Here is a 7,773-nt window from a genome sequence, read left to right as displayed (position 1 = left end):
AATTCTTTAACATGTATTATGCCAGAGTACAGCCTCTTCTAACCACAGTACAATTAGTACGATTATAAACATCAGGGACCCTAACTTCAGCACAAATACATTATAAAAAGCCTACATTCAGCAAGCTGGTGCAGCCACTCTGGAAAACAGTATGGAGGTTCCTCAAAAAGTTGAAAATAGAGCTACCATATGATCCAGCAATTGCACTACTGGGTATTTACCCCGAAGATACAAAAGCAGGGATCCGAAAGGGTACGTGCATCCCGATGTTTATAGCAGCAATGTCCACAATAGCCAAGCTGTGGAAAGAGCCAAGATGTCCATCAACAGATGAATGGATAAAGAAGATGTGGTATATATATACAATGGAATATTATGCAGCCATCAAAAGGAATGAGATCTTGCCATTTGCAACGACGTGGATGGAACTGGAGGGTATTATGCTGAGCAAAATAAGTCAAACAGAGAAAGACATGTATCACATGACCTCACTGATATGAGGAATTCTTAATCTCAGGAAACAAACTGAAGGTTGCTGGAGTGGGGGGTGGGGTGGGATGGATGGGGTGACTGGGTGATGGACACTGGGGAGGGTATGTGCTCTGGTAAGCGCTGTGAATTGTGCAAGACTGTTGAATCTCAGATCTGTACCTCTGAAACAAATAATGCAATATATGTTAAGAGAGAAAAAAAGAAGAAGAAGAATGTAGCAGGAGAGGAAGAATGAAGGTGGGGAAATCGGAGGGGGAGAAGAACCATGAGAGACGATGGACTCTGAAAAACAAACTGAGGGTTCTAGAGGGGAGGGGGGTGGGAGGATGGGTTAGCCTGGTGATGGGTATTGAGGAGGGCACGTTCTGCATGGAGCACTGGGTGTTATGCACAAACAATGAATCATGGAACACTATATCTAAAACTAATGATGTAATGTATGGGGATTAACATAACAATAAAAAAATAAAAAAAAAAAAGCCTACATTCAAAGTCATCAATTGCCCCCCAACTGTTCTTCCCACTGTCTGGGTTCCAGTCCAGACCCTGCACTGCGTTGAGCCGCCCCGCTGCTCTGCTGTCCACAGCCCCCGAGCCTTTGTAGACAGCAAGATGGAGGCACTCACGTCCAGCAGGTGCCTGTGCCAGCAGTGACGCAAGCCATTAAGGGTACGGCAGCTAAGAGCTATCCTGAGACCAGATCAGCTGACACCCCAGAACTGATAACAGGCACAAGTACAGTGGGTCTGCAGGGGTCCGGGACCGCTGAAATCCCTCTAAAAAGGGAGGAGTTTGGCAGCACACGGTCAGACCCCTCAGACATGACCCCTCTCCCTCTGACCACTTAAAAAAAGCAGCTGCCGCCAAAGGTTCCGCCGGATTGAGCTCTGCTGCTTGAACATCACACGCAGCAGGTGCCCAGGACTGACCCAGGCGCCACCCAGGTCTTATCTCCCCTGCGTGCCCACAGACTGATTTCACGTTTGGTTCATTAACTTCCTACCCACTCTGTTATCTTGGTGACTGTGTGACTTGTCTCGTGTTCTGCTTTGCGAGCCAGTAAGAAGCCAAGTCAATCACGTCTTCCAATGCCACTGAGTTTGGAATCCTGAACCTGCTTTATAATGATGTTAATCTTGCTTTATGACTGAATAAAGCTGACCTCATGGAAGGACACAACTCGTGTCTTTCCTAGCGTGCTGGGGACAACGAGCTTGTGGCTGGGAAGATAGGAAGGGGCTGCTTTTTGCACTGGACCCCCTGTTTTGAGTAGATCCCCGCCTCTAGGTGGGATCACACGCCCACCTCGCTGGGCTGCCGGGTCTGCAGAGCCGGCCCTCGGAGGCGCTGAGCAGGTCGGGGTCCCTAACGTGAGGCTGGGGAGGCCGGGGAGGACCCGCGGAGCAGGTGGCGGGGGTGGAGGGAAGGACGCCGGCTCTGCGGGGACGCGGCCGCCTGCGGGACCTGGGGGCCCCAGGGAGTCGCCGCCTCCGCCGCCGCGGCGGCCCGGATTTCCCCCCAGGGGAGGGAGCCGGAGCATCTGAACCGTGACTCAGCGAGAGCGGCCCTCGGACCGTGACTCAGCGAAAACAGACCTCGGGACCGTGACTCAGCGACAACAGACCTGAGATCGAGACTCCGCGCCGAGCCTGCCGGTGTGACTCAGCAGGAAAGGGCGGCAGGGGTGCGGGGGAGAGGGTTCCTCAGCGGGAGGCGTCCGCGCCCCGACCCCTGCCCCCAGCCCCCGCTGAGCTCAGCAGCCACCAGCGCCCGCGGGGCCGGGCCTCGGGGAGCGCGGGAGTGGCAGGTACGCGGGCTACCTGAGCAGGTGACCTGGAGCAGGTAACTCGGCCCGTCCCAGCGTCGTGGGCAGCGTGGGGACGGCTGCGGCGGCCTGGGAGGGTCCTCGGCCCCATTGAGTGATCCCACCATTTCCTTCTGCCCAGCTCAGCCAACGCTTGGCTGCCTCAGTGTCCCCATCTTCAAACTGAGGCGCAGAGAGAAGCTCCCTTCCCTGGAAGGCATTCCGTGGGTGTATGTTTATACTTTAAATAATCCATTTTTATCCCCTAGTTAGAAGACGCTGCCCGGCCACTGTATTGCACTGAAGTCTATGATCCCCAACCTGCAGACCACCGTTGCTAACGTTCTAGTGTATTTCTTAGGATTAAAAAAATAATCAACTCTATCATGCCCACAAAGGAGTATATTCTACAGTATGATTCTGTGCAAGGAACAGTGATAAGGGGAACACAGCTTATGAAGCAGCTCTTTCTCTTTTTTCTATGCAAATTCTATATGATTGTGATCCTAATGTCTATGGTATACCTTTGTCTTCCTTTTGCTTCATTAACACAACTGTTTTCCCAAATTATAACAAGGCCCTTGTAAGCATTATCTCAAAGGCCTCACAAAAATCCATTCAGGAGACATTCATTCATTCAGCACAGTATCCCGCCCTAGTGCCTGGGGCCTACTGTTAAACCTTTGGGTTGCTTCCTATTTATTTTTTTCCTATTCAAGGAGAAAGATAAGGAGTATTTAAAACAGTCTCAGTGGCTTTCACATACTAGGGGAAGGGCGTTTTTCATATCAGAGAATTGTCTTTTTTTTTTAATTTTTTTTTTTTTTTAAGATTTTATTTATTTATTTGACAGAGAGAGACATAGTGAGAGAGAGAGCACAGCAGGGGGAGTGGGAGAGGGAGAAGCAGGCTTCCCGCTGAGCCGGGAGCCCGATGCGGGGCTCGATCCCAGGACCCTGGGATCATGACCTGAGCCGAAGGCAGACGCTTAACGACTGAGCCACCCAGGCGCCCCGAGAATTGTCTTTTTTTTATTTTTGAACATACGTTGCTTGCTTTCCCCTGCTCCCCAAGATCTGGATGGAAAGGTTAAAAACAAAGGAGGAAGAAGGGTGGGCTGTGAGGGACTTCTGAGACCAGGGCCTTCAACAGATGCTGGAAAGCAGGTAAACTGACTTCTCCCTGAGGCTTACCTAGGGTTCACCATACTTAAGGGGGCCACAGAAATGTTTTAATTTTTTTTTTTTTAAGATTTTATTTATTTATTTGACAGAGAGACACACAGCGAGAGAGGGAACACAAGCAGGGGGAGTGGGAGAGGGAGAATCAGGCTGCCCGCTGAGCAGAGAGCCCGATGTGGGGCTCTATGCGGGGCTCGATCCCAGGACCCTGGGATCATGACCTGAGCCGAAGGCAGACGCTTAACGACTGAGCCACCCAGGCGCCCCAGAAATGTTTTAATTTTAATTTCTTTTAAAATCAGAAGAAAACAGGGGTGGCCTGGACGGTTCAGTCAGTCCCAGCGTCAGAAACCTGACTCTTGGTTTCCGCTCAGGTCATGATCTCAGCGTCCTGGGATCGAGCCCCAAGTCGGGCTCCCTGCTCAGCAGGGAGTCTGCCTCTCCCTCTCCGTCTCCCTCTCCCCCTGTGTGCACGCGCCTCTCTCTCAAATAAATAAATAAAATCTTTTAAAAAATAATAAAATCAGAAGAAAACAAAAGAATACAATAATAATAAATATAGAATAATGAATCCAGTCGAGAGTGTATTCATCTCTATACTACTTCAGTGCTAAAATGCTATTTTTAATTTTAATTTTTAATTTTAGTTATTTAGTTTTTTATTTTTTTAAATGGAGGAGAGGGTCCTCAAAGACAAAGGTGCCTTGGGCCCATGAAAGTCAGAATGCATCCTTGCTGGTAAGCTGGGGTCTAGGATGAGAAAGTGAGCAGTAAGAAATTGCCAGGGGTGAGAAATGGCCCGTGGGCTTGCCAGCAGAAGTGGCTGATTCTAGACTCCTAGTAGCTACCTGGGTGGTGCGCCCGGCAGTGGTCCTTCACTGCAAACCCTCCGTCAGATCTGCCATTCACCAGGGCTCCGATGGGGTTCTTTGTGGGAATGAAGGAATAGGCCCGCAGAGAAGAGATGGAGGAGGGGTCCGAAACCGGCCAGGGGAACAAGGGGGGCTTGCAGGACAGTGAGCTCCCTGGAGGGTGGGTGGGGCTGGGACCTTGGCGTTTAATTTTCCTTTTCCTTTTTCCTAATTAAAGGGAACACCAAGAACTTGGGGGTACCATGGAAGCACACACTGGGTTACAAATCGTTGTAAAGAACAGCAAAAGGAACATCTTCAGGTGAAGTGTTTCCTGCATTTTTGACTATGGGTTTAGATGGAAAACCAAGAGCAGAATTACTAACTGGGCCAAGCATAGAACTAACTAATTTTAAGGCTTTTGGAGTCTTGGTGCGCCTGGCTGGCTCAGACAGCAGGGCATGTGACTCTTGATCTCGGGGTTGTGAGTTTGAGCCCCACGTTAGGGGTAGAGATTACTTATAAATAAGCTCTTTGAAAAAAAGACTTAAAAAAGATTTCTTTATTTATTTGAGGGGGGACAAAGAGTGGGGGGGGAGGGGCAGATGGAGAGAGAGAGAGAGAGAGAGAAGCAGACTCCCCACTGAGCATGAAGCCTGAGGCAGGGCTTCATCCCAGGACCCTGAGATCATGACCTGAGCCGAAATCAAGAGTCAGATGCTCAGCCGACTGAGCCGAGGCACCACCTCCCCCCAAAAACGCTTTTAGAGTCTTTTGCCTAATTATGGGTAAAAGTAAATGATTACTTTTTGTAACTTTATTTCTCATGTTTCTATAGTAAATACGATTTTTGCCACTGGGGCTCAGAGTGGGGGCAGTTTGCTTTTGTTTGAGTGACAGCCGGGAGGAAGGACCACCCCAGCACTCTGTGGGATGATGTGCTGTTTGGCTGCAAGTGAAGGCACCGAGGGGTCTGGGACTCACCCCCTAAGGTAGGAAGAACAGGCACTGGGGCTTCAGGAAGAGGCCTTTTACCTTGTACCCAGGGCTGGGAGGAGCCCTATCACAGGTTGGTTGGCATGACTTTGCCCCTGAGCAGCTGACTGGGCAGTTGGGTGTCCGTGGTGTGTGTGCGTGGGGTGGCGCGGGGTGGAGGAGTGTGGTGGGGAGAGGTGGCAGGAGTGGATGAGAAGGTTGGTGGTCGTCGAAGGTGGAGGAAACGCTCTCTCTTTGTCTCTCTCCTGGCAGGTGCCTGCAGCAGCCCCCTCCTGCCCGGAGCTCAGCCTCAGTGCTCTGATTTCCTGAAAAGCCCTCTTTATGCCCCTGTGGAATTTGGGGTGAAGCTCCAGGGAGCCTGAGGGTCTGTTATAGGCAGAACCGTGTCCCTCCCCAAATTCACCTGTGGAAGCCCTAACCCCCAGTACCTTTCAACGTGATTGTATTTGGAGATGAGCCTTTACAGAGGGGATGAAGATAAAACCATGCTCTTCGGATGGGCCCCGATCCGGTCGAACGGGTGTCCTTCTAGAAGAAAGACACCCGGGCGCATGCACAGGGGGAGGACCTGTGAGGACACACCAGGAAAGCTGTTGGCAAGCCAGGCAGAGGCCTCGGAAGAAACCACACCTGCTGACATCTAGACCTTCGGCCTTCAGAAGTGTGAGAAGATGAGCTTGTGATCGTCTGAGCCACCCAGTCTGTGGCGCGGGGTCACGGCCCGTGGCTGGCACACTGACACCGGGCCCGAGACTCAAGACCGGAAGGACCCCTGAAAGAGCAGCCTTGTTCAACTTCTCCTTCCTCTCCTCTTCTCTCTCCCTTTTTATTTTGAAAAAATGCCAGACCTACTAAAAGGCTCACGCAAACAGGACACTGCATGCCGGTACACCCCTCCCTGGGATCACACCTTGTCGGGAACTGGCTGCTTTTGTGTGTCTCTCTCCTTTTCTCTCTTTTTTAAGATTTTATTTATTTGACAGAGAGAGACACAGTGAGAGAGGGAACACAAGCAGGGGGAGTGGGAGAGGGGGAAGCAGGCTTCCCACTGAGCAGGGAGCCCGATGCGGGGCTCAATCCCAGGACCCTGGGATCATGACCTGAGCCGAAGGCAGACGCTTAACTACTGAGCCACCCAGGCGCCCCTCTCCTTTTCTCTTTTATTATTATTTTTCCAGAACCATCTGAGAGTACGTTGTGGACATCCTGACACTTCACCTGTAGGAGCAAGGACACATCCGCATTGTTATCATCACAGTAAAGACATAAGGCTGACGCCTTAACGTCCTTTACTTTACTGTCACACTTTCCCAGGGATCCCCCAAAAACAGTCCTTTGGAGGACTCCCAGAATCTAGTCAAGGTTCATGCCCACCTTTTTGCTGTCATGTCTTAGGTCTCTCGTGGCATTGACTCTGGAAGAATTGTTTGGAAGAGACAGGTTAGTTGCCTTGAAAATGTCCCATGTTTTGGATTTGTCTTTTTCCCTCACGGTGAGATTCTGGTGGAACATGCCTGGACAGAGTCCTATATGGTCATGTTGCGTCTCCTCATCGGGTAGAACCAAGGAAACTGAAACCCAGCTAGCCAGTGGCAGAGTTTAGATGCATTTCAGTACCAGATTATTTTTTTTTAAAGATTTTATTCATTTATTTGAGAGAGAGAGAGAGAGAGCAAGCGGGGTGGGGAGGGGCACAGGGAGAGGGAGAAGCAGACTCCCTGCTGAGCAGGGAGCCCAAATGACAACAGGGCTCAATCCCAGGACCCTGAGATCATGACCCCACTGGAGGGCAGACGCTTAACGGACTGAGCCACCCAGGCGCCCTTCAGTACCAGATTTTTTATTTGCCTTTATCAAGCCTGTGACTGATTGTGTAGAACAGGAAAAGCGCCTTTGTGTCAAGTGGGGGGTGTTCATTAAACAAAGGAAAACAGAATCTATTAATATAAGCATTGCTGTTCTTCCTTGTAAAGCCTGGTGGTTAAACACACACGTAGGACACAGCTTTGAATCTCATTTGTAATAAGCCATGTGACCTGAATAAGTCTTTTAACATCTCTGGGCCTCGGTTTTCTTATCTGTGAAATGGGGATAATAATGGTACCTACCTCCCAGGCTTGTGGGACATGAAATTATCCATGTCAAATACTTAGCGTGGTGCCTGGCTTGTAATTAACTGCCCAATAAAAAGTAATTATTCTCATGGATGTGTTTTTATAATTATAATTATTGACAAATAAAAGTGCCCTGGCCTTATCACTTCCGTGCTTCCCCACTCCCTGAAGCAAGTGAGCAGGAACGAGGTAGAGGCAGATAAGAGTGGGCAGGCCATAGCTTGAACTTGAGGGAGCCCCCGCTAGGAGGAAGGATGTGGCCTGAAGCCTGAGTGTCCCAGGATTCTCCGCGGGGCACAGGACTCTGGGCTGCACACTGTGGACCCTGTGAGTGG

The 7,773-nt window shown here is 50.4% G+C and overlaps 1 long non-coding RNA gene across 1 annotated transcript; it reads left to right on the top strand.

Annotated features, from left to right (window-relative positions):
• The first annotated feature begins 1,391 nt into the window (after positions 1 to 1,391).
• LOC116639951 lies at positions 1,392 to 5,519 on the top strand. Its single transcript, XR_004300948.1, has 3 exons — positions 1,392 to 2,299; positions 4,567 to 4,650; positions 5,167 to 5,519. It is a non-coding gene; the product is annotated as an uncharacterized LOC116639951 (long non-coding RNA).
• Positions 5,520 to 7,773: the final 2,254 nt, after the last annotated feature.

The sequence above is a fragment of the Phoca vitulina genome, unplaced genomic scaffold (assembly GCF_004348235.1).
Source record: "Phoca vitulina isolate PV1807 unplaced genomic scaffold, GSC_HSeal_1.0 scaffold19, whole genome shotgun sequence".
Taxonomy (NCBI): Eukaryota; Metazoa; Chordata; class Mammalia; order Carnivora; family Phocidae; genus Phoca; species Phoca vitulina.
Note: the sequence above shows the minus strand (reverse complement) of the source record. Positions and strands in the feature narration are given on the sequence as shown.